Source organism: Sander lucioperca, chromosome 3 (assembly GCF_008315115.2).
Source record: "Sander lucioperca isolate FBNREF2018 chromosome 3, SLUC_FBN_1.2, whole genome shotgun sequence".
In the NCBI taxonomy this organism is placed as follows: Eukaryota; Metazoa; Chordata; class Actinopteri; order Perciformes; family Percidae; genus Sander; species Sander lucioperca.
The window spans coordinates 19290633-19301188 of record NC_050175.1 but is presented as its reverse complement, the minus strand read 5'-3'; positions in this window follow the sequence as shown (position 1 = coordinate 19301188).

The window sequence follows — 10556 nt, the reverse complement described above, 5'->3', positions numbered from 1 at the left end:
AGCTTTTAATACTTAAAAATCAATGGTAACACTTTATTTTTACAAGAAAAATTACATCTTTTCAGGAAAAGTAGCAAAATAAGAGCACTTTCTGTCCCTTTGATTCAGCTTTTTGTTATATAAATATGTACATTATATGTATATAAAAAATAACTAGTATACAGGTTTAATTAGCTCAATATGTTGATCATTAACCTGGAAGTCTGTAGAAACTTTAACCCACATATTAGCTCTAAAAGCACTGGAACATGAACTGATTTGACATATCTCATCTTAAACTTTTAATTCAATCTTGAAACAGACTTCAGCCACACAAAGCAGATGAATTTAAGCATTTTTTTCTTCCTTTTGTCTATATTAGGGCCCTCACATTTTTAAGAAATCATAAAGGCCCCTGTCCTGACATCCCCACATTCCCATCCTCTAAAAAAGCCAAAAGTACAACCTGTGCACAGCACTCCCATAACCCTGTTGTTCTGACAATGACAGAAGAGCATGCACTTTTGATTAAACTACCAGAGTTGTGTGTTTACTTGTAGTTGAGTGGAGGTCACAAGCATTTTTTTCTTTCATTCCCCCCTCCCCAATAAATCTCTTTCCGGCCGAGGGAGAAGAGGCTTAGGGCAGAGGGAGAGAGAGACCCCGCGCTCGGTGGTCCTCTGTAGCCGGCGCTGGGGAGGGCAGGAGCTAAAAAAATAAACTCTCCCTTCTGGCACTGAGGGTGGGCGATGCCACTCTGCGACATGGGACGGCGGGCTCTGGTGAGTGTTACTGAACTGTCACTACCCCCACCCCACCGCCATCCCCTACGAGCACCCCCATCACTCCCCATCAATGTCCCTCTGGAGTGGGCTGGGCAAGCAGGACAAGGGGTGGGGTCAGAGTCAGAAGCATTCCCTGCATTCCCAGCCAGCAGTGATGTGGCTAGTACATGCACAAACACAAGTTCATGCACAAGCACACACGCAAACGCACAAACCCACACGCAGCCATATATGCGCAAACTCACACTGCTGCAATAATGCAGGCCACCGGGGCACACGTCACTGTTGTCAGATTGAACAAGACACAGAGCTAATCCAAACCAGCTCCAGGCTTCACTTGAAACACACACACACGTGCACAGACAAACACATGCATGTACACACAGGTATACTCATAGTTTGCTGCATATATTTGTATGCGTGTGTGTATGTGTGTGTGTGTGTGTGTGTGTGTGTGTGTGTGTGTGTGTGTGTGTGTGTGTGTGTGTGTGTGTGTATGAGAGAGAGCGAGAGCGAGAGAGAGAGAGCGAGAGAGAGAGAGCGAGAGAGAGAGAGAGAGAGAGAGAGAGAGAGAGACCAGCTGCTTAATGTTTAACTGGAGCAGCTCTTAGTGGACTTGGCGTGCCCTGACAAAATCCATTTTGTGATGGAGCTGTGATTACAATGATAGGCCTGGAATTATGATGTTAGCTCTTCCAGGCCCTGGTTTGTTCACAGCTGTAGAGTGCACCATCCTTTGTGTACTTCTCCTCTCTTGCTCTGTCTCTTCCTTTCTTACCTCATTACAGCAAGGAGTAATTTAGCTATAATAGTTTGCTAATTCCACATTAAACACGTACCAGACCTTGTTGCCAAATGAGTGGTGTCCATGTGTGTCAAGTGATTGCCCAGAGATGAAAGGGCATATAGTTGTCACAAAGTTTGTTTGTATGAGAATTACATCAAGATTTAGTTTCTCTAAGGCTTTGTTAAGGATTTTAAAGATAGATGTAGCCACTCCCTGCCTGATGAATGGTAAAATAACAATCTGGAGTCGCTTTCTAATATTCTCCTCATTGTTTGATGAAACTTCATCTTATTAGCAGTGATCAGTGAGATGAAGCTGACCTTCTGAACCCCACTCAAACAGAACACAAACCAAATGTGCATTTAGTACAAAGCTCCTCCAGCAGAAATTGGACTCATTTGAGATACTCGGAGAAATCAAACCCCAACGTGAAGAGATGCTGAGATACATTTTTCCATTCCCCTTTATTCATCCAATTTAGATCTAATCTACTCAGTCTTCTCTCACAGTTGGTTCAGAATGGTAAATGCATGATGGCAGCACATACTAACACTTAGTCTCTCTTTCTCCCTCTTTCACACACACACACACACACACACACACACACACACACACACACACAGAACTGAGAGACATATTGGATTGAAGCTGCAGAGGTCCTGAAGAATGCTGCAGTTTATATGGCTGTGGTTCACTTAACCATGCTGCTACTCTAAACACTCCTGTGTGTGTGGCACTCCCATTGTGACTGTATCTGTCCCTTTGGTACTATTCACTTAGGATTTACTTTCTTCTTTCTTTCCTCTGGAGAATTTGTGCCTGTGTGTGTGCCAGCAAGGAAGGGAACACAGTTGCTGGATTACCATGTCTTCAGGACTGGAGAGTCGGTTATCAGGACTTAGTCTACACGAGTACACATACACCTAATACAACACAAACACACGCACTTCTCTCCCCTCTCAGGATCTGGGTGTTCCACAGCACAAGCCTCTCTCCTCTTGCTTGGGCCTTCCCCGGCACACTAAATGTTATCCTTTGGGCTCCTAATTGCCTGTAATTTGCTCGATGAAAGAATCCCCAGCTTGTCTGGATCAGTGACGCGTGGTAACCTGAGAACCCCTGAGGGGGAGGCAGAGGAGGAAGAGGGGAGGAAGGAGGGAGGACAGAAGAAGCCAGGGGAAGTAGGTGGATTAGGAGGGCAGGACGTGAAAGTGAGGAGGAAGAGCTGAGGACTGGACAAACATCAGTAGGTTTTGAGAATCGAAAGTGTTCCAGCGCTGCAGAACAAGGATTCACATTAGCAGACTGTCATTTTATTCTCTCTGTTTGCATAATTCAAAAATAAATTATGCCTTCTTTGCACCATGCAGTTTTGGTTTTACTGTATGTGCCCAGGTTGTGAGATAACCGTCTCTGAAAGTTCTGCTTCCACCTCAATAAAATGAAAGTAAATGAGATTTCATGTTTGGTGCTCAAAATACATTCTGAAAAATTAGCAGCAGCACCTTTTTCCAGACCCAATGGATCCAATACCCTGGATAATCCACCGAACATACTGTCAACAAAATTTTAGATTGACAATTTTTTTGGTAGAAAGTAGTTCCATGTGAGATCTGTGGATAATTCTGAGTAATAAGAACACTGTTTATGGAGAGACACATTGTTTTTTTAATGTACTTTTTCAATGCTGTCCATTTACCTCCATTACATCAAAGTGGTAGTCCAAATCTCCAAGACAGATCTTAAAACCAACCCTTTAAATCACATACACAACCAGTGGGAAATGGTTTTAGAACAAATTGTCCAAAACCCCCAAAAATGATAATCCTTCAAAAATATTGTCCTTCTATATCACACCATAGTCACTCCCAACTTGGATGTGTGAAATTTAAGAATGTAGTCCATCCTGTCAAATTATTGCTACATTGCAATGTGATTCAAAATATCTGCAAATGAAAAATAATTCCAAATAAGTCCTGGAACGTCAGGTTATTATTTGCAAAGGAGGAGTGAGTGGGAGTAAAAAAATGCAGTATAGATACAGTAATATAATTTAGTAGAATACTTAACATTAAATGAATACTATTACAAAGGCATTTGGAAATGTGTGGCTGTGCACAATCATTATCTACAATGATGTATCTTAAGTCAACAAACCCACTGAGAACATTAAAATAGGCATGAAGAAGACAACGTGCTAAAGCACACAGACAGAGCACATTGACACATTAAAACTGGTTCACTCCAGTCTTCTCATAGGTGCACATGCACACATATACTCACTCACTCACTCACACACACACACACACACACACACACACACACACACACACACACACACACAATTTTCTGATCAGAGCATAGTGTGGTCTCATGGAGAGGATGTGAGGTCTTGATTGTTTACTTTAATTTCCTGTGGTGAGGGATGATCAGTGCCTGCCTGCCTGCCAGCCAGCCAGCCAGCTCTGCTCCCCTGTCTCTCGCAGCCAGTTTAACATGCCTCCTTCCCAGTGCACCAGAGAAGGCAACGAAAAAGCTAGACATGCATGTTTCCCAAAAGGTCATCCACAGGAGAGGATTTGTCGCCAAAGTACCACCCACTCTGCCGACCCCAGCCCAGCTCCCCTTTACCTTCACATGGCTTCGTGCTGCTGTGGAGGTAAACTGCTGGGTTGTGGCTCCATTTAAGCATACAGTTGATTGCTATGAGATTACACTGCTCCCTTTCAGCTGGGGTCAACGTCCTCATGTTTGACAGTTGGAATCACAAGCAAATTGTGTCATTTCCTACTTGTTGTAGCTCCCAGTATGCATGTGTGTGTGCCGGTTTGATCTCTTCAGTCAGCCAACAGTTTGCAGGCTATTATATGACCTGTGTATCCGAAGTTTACTACAAGAACTAATTCTACTTTTGAAGAAACCCCCCCTCTTTCTGGACTCTTGTGACTCATCACATTTGTGTTGTTCAGCATGTTCCTTTGCTTTGATTTTCTTTCTGTCATCATCACTGTGTCTTTCCTTAAATATCAGTGCAGTAGTCTTATTTTGTTTCTGGGGCCAGTGCCAGCGGCATTTCGCCCCATTGTAGAGTAGAGCTGGTTAACTGTACAGTTTACATCTGCCTGTTTGCCTCTCCTCTATACTCCTCCTAACTTGGACCACCCAGGAGAACGGTGGAGTTGTACTGGTCTTTCTCTCTCCCTCTCTTTCCATCGCTCCTTTCTGTCTCTCAGTATTTGTTTCTGTGATTCCCTCTGTTTCTTTGTAACTCTCGTTTCTGGAATGGTGAAGTGGCATCAGCCTCCTCTCTAAAATCAAATAAGCTTTACTGGCATTAATGTTAATGCTACATTATTGCCAAGGCTTACTGTTATATTACCGAATTTTCACGAGAACAAATAGTAGATAAACTATCACAAGATGACAAATATCCTAAACAGTACAATCCTATAGACATATTAGATTAAAAGAAAATAGTAGAAGGAAAGAGCGGTTTCATAGGTTTTCTAGTTTAGTCTGCAGGCAAATGATCTCTCCCAAAATGTTTCGCAGTTTACCCTCATTTGTCTGATGGAGGATTTCTGGACATATGATACTGGCTTTCTGTAAGAATTGTTCTCTTAATTTGGCATGATTGGTGCATTCAGTGAGGAAGTGAAGCTCTACAGGGAAACACAGCCTGGCTTCTCATGCTAGTCAGATTTTGGTCTTTGTTGCTTCTGAGTCTGTACATTGTCAAAGTGTTGCTTGATTTTTGTCGACTATAGTGAGCAGTGTGATAGGATGCTGTTGTGTTGGTTGTAAGGCATATTAACAAATTTGTACTGTCCTCTCCTGTGTTAACACAACATATAAGCCTGCTGTTAACACACTGGGGTCATGCCATGGACTCTGTAGCTGCAGATACCGCTCATATCTCTCTGTTGTGTCCTGTTCACTGGGGATGGACCATAATAGCCCGCCACCGCACTGCCATGGTTACGCCATACATGACACGAAAATAATGACTCATCACTTGACTGTGAGGAAATGCTTTTTGTTTTCCAAGGAAGTTTACTTTGGTTTTGAGTGTATGGCATGTGAAATGATTGATATATTTTAGATTTTACTGATAACGACACTGAGCACAGACAAAATTGAAAATACTGGTGCAGATTGTTGATTTCTCAGGAATGCTCACAGTCACCCATTTCCTTTTACTCTGGTATAATTTTCCTCTCAATTGCAAAGCATCCTGTAACTCTTACTGTGCAGTGCACCACATGAGGCTCAACAGTCTGTAAATACAAACACACGAATGCTACACACACCCTGACACATGGACTCAGTCTTAGATTAGTTCTACATCACGGGCGAGTGTTACAGATCAGAGCTGATGAGAGGTTCAGTGGTCAGTGCCAGTGGAACAAAGAGATGTTGTGTTCAGACTGGCTTCCATGTCGTAGTGTGATAGGGCCGAATGGGTGAGTGGAAGTGTGGGCTGCATAATTGGACGCTGACTGAAACGTCACACAATTGGACTGCTGCCCCCTTGTGATGTCATTTTGGCTCAAGTAGTACTGTTTCATAAAACACCATTTTACGCAAAAAATACATGCAACCAATGTCCCCTCTTAGCAACAGCCAATTATGTGCCGTGGGAGCAAATGTTTTGCTGATGCTAAAGAGAGGAGGATCTAATTTAAGAAATCAGCTGCTGGGGCGACCTCTAACTCACCCGCAAGGGTGTGCGCTCTATGTAGGCTGTGTCCTTGCCAGCGGGCGGTTCAACCCAACCTGTGGCCCATTGTCTAATGCATGCAATATCTATTAAAAATGCATAGAAAAGCAGCTCCTAAAGTGCTGTATTTTTTCATATGACTGCCCACCTGTTTTGGGAAAAAGATTTATGAATGCACTATTTATACATATATTTGATTTGATTTTATTGCAGAATGTAATGTCCAGTATGTCAATTCTACGAAACTTGAATAGATGATCCTCTTCTAAAAATATAGTTTTGAAATATATAAATATATATATATATATATATAGTGTCATATATAGGGTCGTATGACATATATAAGTGTCATATACAAACGCATGGTCACCTATAATAACCTTATCTTTCATGCAGTCAAATTATTATTAACTTTTCTTTTTGTTTTATTAATGAGTATCTCTTTTTAATTTGAATTAATGTCTTCATCTACATATGCTCAACATCAACATTTATTTTATCCTCATATGATACATTTTGTTTTGCCACCATTTTTAGCCACAGGTCTTGGCTGCAGAGTGAGAGTAGATGGTACATAGAAGGTTTTCTGAAAGCCCACTGCCTGTTAACACGTCACAGCCACTCTAATCAGCCTCCCAGGACAAAAGAGGGATACAAGGAGCTCCCTAATTGCTCATTTGTTCTGTATCTCCAACCACTCAGCAGCGCTAACTGGCCCCAGCCTCAGCCCCCAAGCTTTCCCGTGCTCTGACTAACTGCATGCACACACGCACATGCCCACACAGTAGATGTTTACTTGTAATCATGGCATTTAGTTACAATAATTTATTTTCTCGTGTACATGACATGGAAAATACAAATCATTGCAGACCAGGGACCCTGAAGCCAAGTTAAACTTTTCTATTATTGAGTCACAAATATGCATTTATCTGACACCATCATGCAGAGCAACTCATATATAGAGTGGTAGGATATTCAGCCTGACCTGTTTTATAAAAAGGCAAACTCTGATCTAACCAAGAGACCAGGGTCAGGGTCAGCAGTTGTAGTAGGAGTTGATTTAACTTGGTTCAGTTAAACTTGGCAGGACAGTCAGACAGCAGCTTCAGCACTAAGGAAGAACTGATGCAGCCACCAGGCAGCTGTGCAGGAAAACACAACTGTCACAAAACTACTAAACGCAACCTCAGTGTCAACGTCTGCGCCAAGCCACTTCAGTTTTTTTCAAATTGCTCTCTTATTTACTGAATTCATTCACATTCATACACATACAGTACAGCCGCATGGCAATGGTAAAAGAAAAAAAAAACATTCAACATTCAACTTATATATATCTACATATCTATATCTATATTATTGTAATAATCATCAGTAGTAGATATTGCTGTAGAAAATAAAGGCAAATCAGAACAATCTCAAATGAATAATTACACAGATAAGGACAAAACCATGATAACAAAAATTGACAATAGGAAATAAAACACACACACAGGCTAGGCCAGGCCTGGGCCTGCAGTCACTGGGTCACAGGGTTAACACAAGCCAATTACCAAAACAGTTAAGGAGGAGACAGGACACACAATATTTACCACATGACTGCCAGAGTGATGTACTACACACAGACACATGTCATTTATACCTCGCTCTTTGACTTTAGCTTAGGTTTCACTGTAGAGAACAAATTAAATACAGTCGTATTGTGAGAAAAACCTGAACAACAATAAGTGACTTTGGAGGATGGACAGATTGAAATATGGTGATGCTTTAAGTTAAAATTATGTTGTTGTTTTTTCTTTTTAAAATGCTTTCTAGAATACAGGCATGATATTACGTAAATATGAATTCATATACAAACAACTACTTTCAGATAACTCATCTCACTAGCTCTTCTTCTCACCAAAATCTACTTTAGTACATAGTGCATCAGTTAAAGCACATACAGTATTTGATCAAACAAGCAATGGATTCATTTTTGGCGTTTTAACCGTATTCAAAAAAAGAAAACAAATCATTATCTTAGGGTTTTGTGAGTCAGACTCATATCACAAAATCCATTTTTGTATGCAAGGAGACAATGTTCATGCTTTGATGTTTTGACAGGGCTGATAACTATAAATGTCCATGTTTCAGACATGTTTATATTGGGGATGTTTGATATAACCCTGGCGTGTGGCTGTGGGACACTGCGGGGGGTCTCGCTGTTTCCTGTTTATTACATCCTCCACGTGAATGTCAAACAGTTTACCTAACAAGGTACTCTCTTTCTGTCTTCTCACACACGTGCATGCACACACACATTCAAAAATAACACACAAGCACCACAACATACATGCGCTAACATAGACATGCGCACACAGAAATCATAGGAAGAAACACCTGAAAAGTCACAAAAGTGCACACAAATGCAAGTGTGTGCAGAAAACCTAAGCTCTCTCTTTCAATTCAATTCAATTCAAATTGCTTTATTGGCATTCATTTTAGAAATAACAATATTGCCAAAGCATCAAGGATAATAATGTGAGAAGAAATATATACATATAATTCATTGAGTAAACTAAAATATATACATTTAAAAACAAAAACCTTGAAAACAACAACAGTATATCAATATACAGTAAAATTGCTAGTGTCAAATGTAAGAAAGAAAACAAAGACAAAAGAAAACAAACAAAAAAACATGAAAAACATATGAAGTAGAGGATTAAATGTCTCTCTCTCTGTGTGTGTGTCTCTCTCTCTCTCTCTCTCTCTCTCTCTCTCTCTCTCTCTCTCTCTCTCTCTCTCTCTCTCTCTCTCTCACACACGCCACACTCATGTCCACAGAGTCAGTGGGTTAAGTGAGGCAGGAAGCAAATAGTTGAACATCATTTTACACAAGTGTGAACTGGTGTCATCATGAGGCCAGAACCTTTTTGAATTCTATATAACACCACCTTAATCCTACTATTCAACAATTTCAAATGTATGTAAGCATGCATGATATGTTAAGATCAATCCCTATGGTACATTAAACAATATGGAAAAACAAGGCAAATAAACTTTACTTTCATGGTTAATTTTAAACAATTAACAATAAATAATAATAATAATAATAATAATAATAATTATTATTATTATTATTATTATTTGTTGCCAAAGTAGTAGTATAGGAGAAGTATTTGTTTACATGATATTTTCATACTAAATATCAATAAAATTAGCCATTAGTCAAGTGTCAATACAAAGGTCACAAAAATTGTAAGATTTCCAAAAGAATTTTTGCACTCTGCACATTTTGCACAGGAGCTGTGATTTCTTGCATGACATTAAGTTTGCTGTTTGCATGAAAACGTTTAATGATGAAGACCTTTCCTATAAAGTAAATAGACTACAATAAAAATAACAAGTAGTTATTTGTCCAGATTGGCAATACAGTTTTGATCTTCACTGTCAGTTAAAACAACAGCATGTTCATCTGTTTCATCAGCAATTTGTGGGCACATGGTGGCACATAAACAGTATATATCAGATGTCTTACATAGACAGTATATCTATGATCTATATATATTTTTGCTGGAATATAAAATCAAAAAAGACAGAAGAGAGCTGTGGTGAAAAAAACTACAGGCTAAATAAGCTGAATTATTTTCTTCCGGCTGCCAGTAAAAACAGTGTCACTGAGAAGCCTTTTCAGGAACAACTCTGGTTTTCTTGTCTTAGTTACAGGGCTTTTTTCCAGACTTAACTGTCTTGTAAACCATGCAAAAGCTACACAAAGTAACATGATAGGCTGCATGTTAGAAAGAGAGAGAGAGAGAGAGAGAGAGAGAGAGAGAGAGAGATGTGGAAGGCTGGAGGAGGTAGTGGTAATTTGCAAGCTCAGTTTTAGAGCTTTAGAGGATCTGCCATCTATCTGATATCCACCATGGCTCTAAAACCCTCAGTGGGTGGCTGAATGTGTGTGTGTGTGTGTGTGTGTGTGTGTGTGTGTGTGTGTGTGTGTGTGTGTGTGTGTGTGTGTGTGTGTGTCTTACCATGTGCTTGTGTCTAAACAAGCACATTGATTAAGGAAGTAAGGATTGTTATCCCTAATGCCCAGTATCCATAAAATCCATGAACACAAAACCTTTAGAGGCATTTTATTCATTTTATTTTATTACATTCACAATGCATCTTAGCAATAAAACCTTATACAACCAAATATTCATTATCCTTTGATATAGTGATAGAGTCATACAAAAAACTGTATAAATTATTAAATGGGTTTAATACTATTATTAAAACAAGAAATATTTTCAGTTTATAT